Source organism: Suncus etruscus, chromosome 9 (assembly GCF_024139225.1).
Source record: "Suncus etruscus isolate mSunEtr1 chromosome 9, mSunEtr1.pri.cur, whole genome shotgun sequence".
In the NCBI taxonomy this organism is placed as follows: domain Eukaryota; kingdom Metazoa; phylum Chordata; class Mammalia; order Eulipotyphla; family Soricidae; genus Suncus; species Suncus etruscus.
This window is the reverse complement of record NC_064856.1, coordinates 36971250-36979959: the sequence shown is the minus strand read 5'-3', so window position 1 is coordinate 36979959 and position 8710 is coordinate 36971250. Positions and strand designations below refer to the sequence as shown.

Genomic DNA, 8710 nt, shown 5'->3' with positions numbered 1-8710 from the left:
CCTGCAGAAAATAAGCCCTGCTCCACTATCAAACTCAAAAATAAATAAATAAATAAATAAATAAATAAATAAATAAATAAATAAATAAATAAATAAATAAATAAATAAAAGAATGAACACCTGAAGCCACCACGAGTAAAGCCAGAGCACTGCCAGGTGTGCCCCACAAAAATAGAAACTAAAAATGAGCAAGAGAGATAGAAACAGAGGACAGAAGGAAAAGAAGAAAAGAGAAGAGAAAAGAAAGTAAAGGGAAGGAAGAAAAGAAAAAAGAAGAGAAGAGAAGAGGAAAGAAGAGAGGGGAAGGGAGGGGAGGGGAGGGGGAAGGGATGTGAAGATAAGGGAAGGAAAGAAAAAACAGAATGGCTGCCAACACTTTCCAGATACTCTGGTCTAGGTTGATACCTCTGAGGCATTCTCAGAGGGGGCAAGGCAGATTCTGCATGAACCACAGTATCAACACCTTACATCCTGGCAGAAATGACTCAGCTCCACGTTTTAACTTTATTCAACTGCCAAGCCACCAAATTTGTTTTAGATCTATAAATCCTGGTGTGAAAAACACTTCCAGGAAATACCTAAACTTTTAGGGGGGCTCAGCCCACCAGATGTATCCTCAGATTTTCCTGGTGGGGAGAACTAAATTAAACCCCATGGGCTTCCTCAAAAGGCCCGCTGTGGACGCCTTTTTCCCCTGCGTGGATGGTCGAGGAATTTCCAAAGAGATGCTTGGCATTACATTTTCAGTCAGTATTTGACTATCTCTCCTTTGTAAATATCAGGCAAAATATTGGCTATCAAATAATTTGGCTCAGAAATTCTAGCACCAAAGATTATTTGAGAACCCCTTTTCTGGATAATAGCCAGCCCTAAAAGCAAAGACAATATTTTTTCTCTTTCAAATGTGTCCTTGCAGCTGGATTTTCTGGTAATTAAGGGTGTAACCAGAATGCAGATCCTGGATATTGACTATTGACCCTCCTTTAGAAATAGGGAAACTCATTTTTGGGGATTTGGCTCATCCCTTTACTTAACCTCTAAAACAATAGAGTCCAGTCTAGTAAAGATCAAGTTCCTAGATATTTTCTACTCCCTCCTAATCCTAATTTTGCATTTAAAGTAAGCTTGCAAAGAGTTACCTTGAGTTGTGACCTTCTCTTTTGTAACCTAGAATTTTTACAGTCACACCCATAGCTTAGATATTGTTACCGTTGTACTATGCTTTGTGATTATAATTATTCTTTACCTCTGGCCAATTTTACCCCTATAAATTCCCCTGCTCAAAAAATTAAACTTGTCGCACTCCTGCCAGAAAAACGTGTTGACCCCACATTCTCTGTGTGTGATTTCATTATTTTATATTTCATATTTCAACGTCCATGCAACCCACTCTCCCTAAAGTGGATTCACTGAAATCTCACTGATGACTGTAGGACAGAAGCCGCCTACAGCACAACACCTCAAAATATTATTGTCGGGTAAACACAGCAGTACAAATATCACAGGAAATAAGATGGAAAAGTTACACAGAATATACCACATTTAGTGAGGGTAATTTAGTTGCCTAACTTGGTAGTTACCTTAGTTCCCTAAGCAGAGGCTTTGGTTCAACTAGAACCAACTACAGCCTAGTAAATTCATAAACACTGACTTTAGTAGCACAATAGAGAGCTATAACAATTATTTCAAATTGACTCGTGTTAATCTAGATTTGATTATTCTTTTTTACTGGTGGTGTAAGAAGCAAAATGAAGTAAATTTGCTGGGCCTGCAAGGAGCCAGTCTATGGTGCGTTGGTGGTTGTAAATTAGGGATACTGGTAAAGGAAAGTTCATTCTGGTGGTGGAATTGATATAGAAATATTTAGTGCCTGAAGTGACTAAATTCTGAACATCTAAATAAATCATTGTGTGATTTTTGTTTATAAAAATAGAAGTGTTTATTCTTAGAAAGTGTTACAATTTTATATAATATTATACATTTCAAAGAAGCTAATGTTAAAGTTATCATTGTAAAGTTTTTGTTAAGATTTATAATTCTTGTTTTTAGGGATTGTTAGATTCTTAAATTCAAGTATTTGCAAAGAATTTATTCAAAGACAGTGGGATTCATTCAAAGTTAATTCTAATTACATAATAAGAATTTGTATTCTATTACATTTTTTGTGTGTATCCTTGCGCAGGGGCCATGCTAATCTCTGTATTGTTCCAATTTTAGTATATGTGCTGCTGAAGCAAACACTCTATTACATATTTTTGAATGATAAAAGCCCAAGCTTTCTACCTAGTCCTACTATTACTATTACAGCTATTACAATTAATACAACCTTCTATTACTCAATCCATCCTCCTAGCTTACTAAGAGAGATATGAGGAACTTTCCTGCTACTAAATTCACAAAAACATGTGATATTTGACTAGTGTATTTAATAATGAAAATAATAAATTTAACATAAAAACTATCTGTGATTTGGTCTATAGAATTTTTAATAATTACAAAATCTCAAAAAATAATAAATTATTTGTGTTTATTTATTTTGAAAAGGTCATAAATTATTCATCTCATAGAAAGGTGAAATAGAAATGTAAAGTAATCAAAACTTTCAAGATTTAGAAAATTTGGTTTAGACTATATTAAATCATTAAAGCAAATTATTACTATTTACCTTACTGTTTACAAACTAACAATAAATATTATTTATGAGTACCTTATCAACAAGAAAAAATTTATATGGAGTTATTTACTATACATCCTCAAAAGATTTTTCTCTTTTGTGGAAGAAGCCTATATATACCAGCAAGTAAGATACAAACATCATTCTTGCATTATCATGGGAATAGAATGATTAAAATAAGCCCAAACTTTTGAAAGGAGTCTATAGTTAATCCCATAACAATATACTCCAAGGGTGGAGAAACCCTGTATCTCTTAGGCCGAGGGAATTCCTTATCAAATGACCCCAATATTTACTGTGCCTGTGCAGGAAGGGGAAAAAAGCCAAAAAAGCACAAAACATTTTTATTTTATTATTTTTTTTAATATTTATTTATCTAGTTTTTTGTTGATTTCTTTGTTTTGGTGTGGTTATTGAAGTTGTTGTCTCCATTTTTATTTATTTTTTTTCTTCTTTTCTCTTCGTCCTTTATGTGCTCTGCCATGTTTTTCATCTCAAGACCATGGCTTTTATGTGGTGCTTATCTTTATTGTTGAAGTGCTCACTGGATATTTTATTTGACACTTCTTTTTTGTACTGTTGTGGTGTTTCACCATCTTTTTCCCTTTCGTCTCTCAAACGGAGGATGAGAGCCTCTAGATTCTAGAAGGACTCCGCCCATTTTCGGTGTATTTGATTTTTACTTTTATTTATTTATTTATTTATTTATTTATTTATTTATTTATTTATTTATTTATTTATTTATTACTTTTTTCTTCTTCAAACAAAACCACATAACTTGAACTATCTAGTCCCACCTGCCAATTAGAGGGGGAAATAAGGGAGGTACCAAGACCAAACAGGTGTAAAATCACTAAGTAGTAAGCTAGACACAGAAGGGACCACTCATTCTAGCAGCCCAGGAAGGTATGGGAGGTGGAGGGAGGACAATTCGGTGATGGGAATTCCCCTGATTTTATGTTAATATGTACCTAAAATATTATTGTCAATGATATGTAAGCCACTATGATTAAAATAAAAATTATGTTAGAAAAAGAAACACTGAAAAAGAATAAGCTCTAATTTTTGATGCAGCTCATCATCATGCTTACTTTTATTGTTTCAGTTTTAAAGAATGGGGCTTCAGACATAGTACTGTGGATAGAGTACTTGCCTTGCATGTGGCTGACCCTGCACTGATCAATGGTATTCCATATAGTCCCTTGAGCTCCGCCAGGGTGATTCCTGTATAGAGGCAGGAGTGAACACTGAGAACTGTCAATATCACCCCATTCAAAAATCATCAATTCAATTTATGTTTTAAATTTAAACTTAAATTCTGTTTTAATTTTTTTTTTATTAAAATCATTGTGACTTACAAAGTTCTTCAGTTGGGTTTCAGACATGCAATGTTTCAGGGACAATCCCACTACCAGTCTCAACCACCCTCTATCAATATTCCAAGAGAACATCCATGACACCACCCCTTACCCAACACCTTAGCCTCCAGCCTGACAGCATATCAGGCCATTTTAAATTTTGATTGTTAAACTTTAGGTCTCATGATTTCATTGTTGTTGACATTGGCTTGAATATTTAGTTCTGTTCTTTCTTTTTTGGGTGTTGGTGGCATATACTCTGTGATGCGCAGGGCTTACTCCTTGGCTATGTGCTCAGAAATTGTTCCTGGCTTGGAGGATCACATGGGATGCGGGGGATCAACACAAGGTCTTTCCTGGGTCAGCCGTGTGCAAGGCAAATGTCCTACCACTGTACTGTTGCTCCATCCTTTAGTTCTGTCCTTTCTTAACACCACCAATGACCCTGAGACCTCTTGGCCCTCATCCCAAATTCTTTCATATTTGTTTCTCCTCTTTCACTCAATTCTTTCCTTGCTGTACTCTGGGACCTAGAGTGTTCTTCACAACTCCATTTACATCATTACATTTCTTCATGAAGTTGTTGAATGACTTTTGTAAAATTTTATTTAAAAATTATTGCAAATTTTAAGAACCTATTGTTAAATCCTTTCTCAGTTCTCTACCTTTGATATTTGACTTCACTTTTCCATTTTTCTTTTTAGACCAAATATACCCAAAGTCAAAGACAACAGAATTGACAACCTAATCGACAACCTAATCCTCAACAAGCTGTACAAGTGGGGACCAGTTATACTAGTATTAAGGGGTAAAGGAGGTTGATTTGGGATGCATGCTGGGAACAGGAGTGGAGGGAGGACATCACTGTTGATGGGTATGCCCCTGATTCATTGTCACTTTGTACCTTAAATATTACTGTGAAAGACTTGTAATTCACTTTGGCCACAATTTAAAAGAAAACTATAATTTAAATGATACAAATAAAAGATGTGTTAGCAAAAAATAAAACAAAACAAATATACTCTGTATTCTTTTTATCTTTTGATATTCTAAGTTAAATAAGCTTTCTATTTAGTTTCCGGTTTGCTTGATTTACTTTGGGGGGGGGGCACATTTTCAAGTAGTCAGGTACTACTCCTGTCTCAGTGCTGAGGAGTCACTCCTTGGCAATGCTGGGGACCAAACTCAGGCTTCCCATGTATTTAGGCAAATAAATTTTGTGTAATACATAGCATATTACAAAATATTATGCAATACTTTTATAGTTTACATTATGTATTTTATTGTACCATAAAAATGTTAAAATGATTCTAAGCATATTTTATGTACAGACTACACCATTTGTTTAAAAGTTTAATCTGGATCAAAATACTGGGTTTGGTATTTAATATGCAAAGCTTAATCTAAAGAATTTTGAAAAATATGTTTAGCTGATCTTTACCTGAAGGTCCAAATTTAATGCAAGTTGTTGTTAGTCTGTTTTGTCAAAGCGCATAATTGTGTTATTCTTATTGCCTCTAGGACAAGCTTTTAAATGTCTAGATTCTAGAGAAGCAGACTGCAATCTATTCTTAACAACCCTTCGTCACCTTCTGCCACCAGTTCTCATAAAGGAGTGATCTGAACTAGGCCAATTTGATTTAGATAAAATGTCAAGCTTCCTGTAAAAAAGATGATATCTGAAAACAAATTCCCAAATATATGACACATGTGCTAAAAAATTGATCCAGAAGTTTGTGGATATATGTGTATATACATACACATATGTGTCCACACCCCTTATTTACATGAGTATTTTAGTGTCTTTTGGTAAAAAAAAATTACAAAGGTACATAAAATCACATAGTTTTTTATAGCAATATAAATATAGAAAAAAGGAAAAATTCTAGTTTTATAGTTCAATCTATTTGCATCTCTTTCTTGAGTCTTTCCTCTTCCCTTCAAAAATGGTCTCTCCATCATTGTAGACCCCTTACAGCAGTTTTATTCTCATAGAATGTCCCTCAGTTAGGCCCACTGTGCCATCAGGGACTTAATTCCCAGATTAGACTCGCCTTCTGTAACAAAGTCTTTACTGAGAGATTCCTGAGTTATAATCTTGAGTGCATAATTTTTGTCTCTTAAAGTAGGGTCATACCATGTTATCTACGCTGGATTCAACACGTCATTCATTATTTATAACATGACATCCTTATTACATGCCAACCATTTTCCCATTTTACACATAGAAAACATAACTCTAAGTCTGTGAGTTTTTATTAAAGTAGATACAAATCATTAATGCTTTTAATAGGCAATTTTTTATTATTAAAAATTTCTTATTTAAGCACCATGATTACATACATGATTATAGTTGGGTTTCAGTCATAAAAAGAACACCCCCCTTCCCCAATAAAAAGTTTTTAACCTCACCCTAAACTTTCTCATACAGATTCTTTGGCTGCCAGGCTTTGTGAGCAGGACTCTCTCACTCTGCCTGATTTTAAAATCTCAGATTTATAAATTTTTATCCTGTTCATTTTCACTATATCCATAAGGAGTCACCTTAACTAAAGAGGTAAAGGAATTTATAATAAATACATTTATAATAAATGATTATATTATAATTATTAATATAATTTAAACTATTGACATTAACAAATTAATATATTATAATATAATATATTATTTATAATAAATAAAACTACAAAACACTGCTTTAAGAAATACAAAAGGACCCAAGGAAATGGAGACACATACTTTGTTTATGTATTGGGAGGATTGACATCATGAAAATGGCAGTACTTCCCAAAGAATTCTACAGATTTAATGCAGTTTCTCTAAGGATACGCATAAAATTAGAGTCCTTTATCTCCTAAAAGTAAAATAAACATTCTACTCGTACACATGAAATATTTATTAATATTTACCACATTCTACTCCACTATATTTGATATAGTCTCTAAGATAGTCTTTAAGATAAATCACAAAATATATCTCTATAAAATCAAGAAGATAGAAATCATATCAACTATTTTGGAGGCCAAAATGATTTGAAAATAGATATTAATAACAAAAATGGTGGTAGGATGTTGTATATGAAAATATTTCCATAAGATTATTCTTTGCCTGTTGTCCCACCTTGACTTTCCAGGTGGGATCGCTGTTGAGAGCCGAATAAATAGCTTGGGTGCCAGGGTTTCGAGATCAGTGGCCAGAGTTGGCTGGCTGGCTCTAGGTGTTTTGGAGCTAGCAGCACGCTGACAAAGGACTATATAGCCTCACCCAACCTTTTAACCCTTAACCCTCCTGTCTGTGTGGATTATTTGCTGCGGATAAATATTAGCAGGATCTCCCCCAGAAAAGGGGAGAAGGGGATGGGAATCAATTTCTCATTTTCGGAGCTCTTTGCGAATACACAAACAATCAACAAAGGTGAAAACGGGACCCAACAAATGGGCCAACAGTGGGACTCGAACACCTGGAGGTCAGACAACTTGTCTATTTATTTATTTATTTATTTGTTTGTTTGTTTATTTATTTATTTATTGTTTACTTATTTCTTAGGGGAAGTCAGATACAGCTGTTCTAAGCTGTTACTACTAGCTCTGTACTCAAGAAACACTCCTAGCAGACTTGAGGTACAATATGGGATGCAGGGAATCAAACCTAAGTGGCCACATCCAAGAGAAATGCTCTACCACTGTACTTTCACTCTGGCTCCAAGATAAACAAATTAACTAAACAATCAATGGCTCAAAGATGAAATCAGAAAAGAAAAAAAAGATTTGTAGACAAAAAAATGGGAGTTAAGACACATGTTGCAATAGCATAAGAAACATAGTAAAGGCAGTGTTAAGAGGGAGTTTATGGCAAAACAAACATTAATTAGGAAGCAAGGTAAAGCCCAAATAAAATAAATTATTGCTACAGATTATCATCTAAAAGACTAACAAGGGGATCCCAAAGCAAATAGAAAGAGGAAAATAGTAAATATTAAAGCACAAATCAATGAAATAGAGACTAAAAATGTTCAGAAGGTCAATGAAACCAAAAACTTTGAAAAAAATTAATGATTTATTAATCAGACTCAGAAATACTTTATTTTTTCTTTCATTTAAAAAAATTATTTAAACATTGTGATTACAAACAGGACTATAGTTAGGCTTCAGTCACCAAAGAACACCCCCCTTTCACCAGTGCAACATTTCCACTACCAATGCCCCCATCTCCCTCCTCCCACAACCCCTCCCTGTATTTGACACAGGCATTCTACTTCTCTCATTCATTAACATTGTCATGGTAGTTGTTAGTGTGTTATTTCTCTAACTGCACTCACCCCTCTTTCACTCAGCATAATAGTTTCCATGTCCATCCATGTATAGGAAAATTTCATGATTTAAACTCTCCTGATGGCTGCATAATATTCCACTGTGTATATGTACCAGAGTTTCTTTAGCCATTCATCTGTTGAAGGGCATCTTGGTTGTTACCAGAGTCCGACTATTGTAAATAGTGCTGTGATGAATATAGATGTGAGGAAGGGATTTTTGTATTGTATTTTTGTGTTCCCAGGGTATATCGCTAAGAGTGGCATAGATGGATCATAGGAAAGCTCAATTTCCAGATTTTTTTCTGGGCCACACCCGGTGATGCTCAAGGGTTACTCCTGGCTATGTGCTCAGAAATCTCTCCTGGC

At 34.5% G+C, this 8710-nt stretch overlaps 1 non-coding gene across 1 annotated transcript; it reads right to left on the bottom strand.

Annotated features, from left to right (window-relative positions):
- Positions 1-2137: 2137 nt before the first annotated feature.
- On the bottom strand, positions 2138-2241 carry LOC126019949 (U6 spliceosomal RNA). The gene has a single exon (XR_007499552.1). It is a non-coding gene; the product is annotated as a U6 spliceosomal RNA (small nuclear RNA).
- Positions 2242-8710: the final 6469 nt, after the last annotated feature.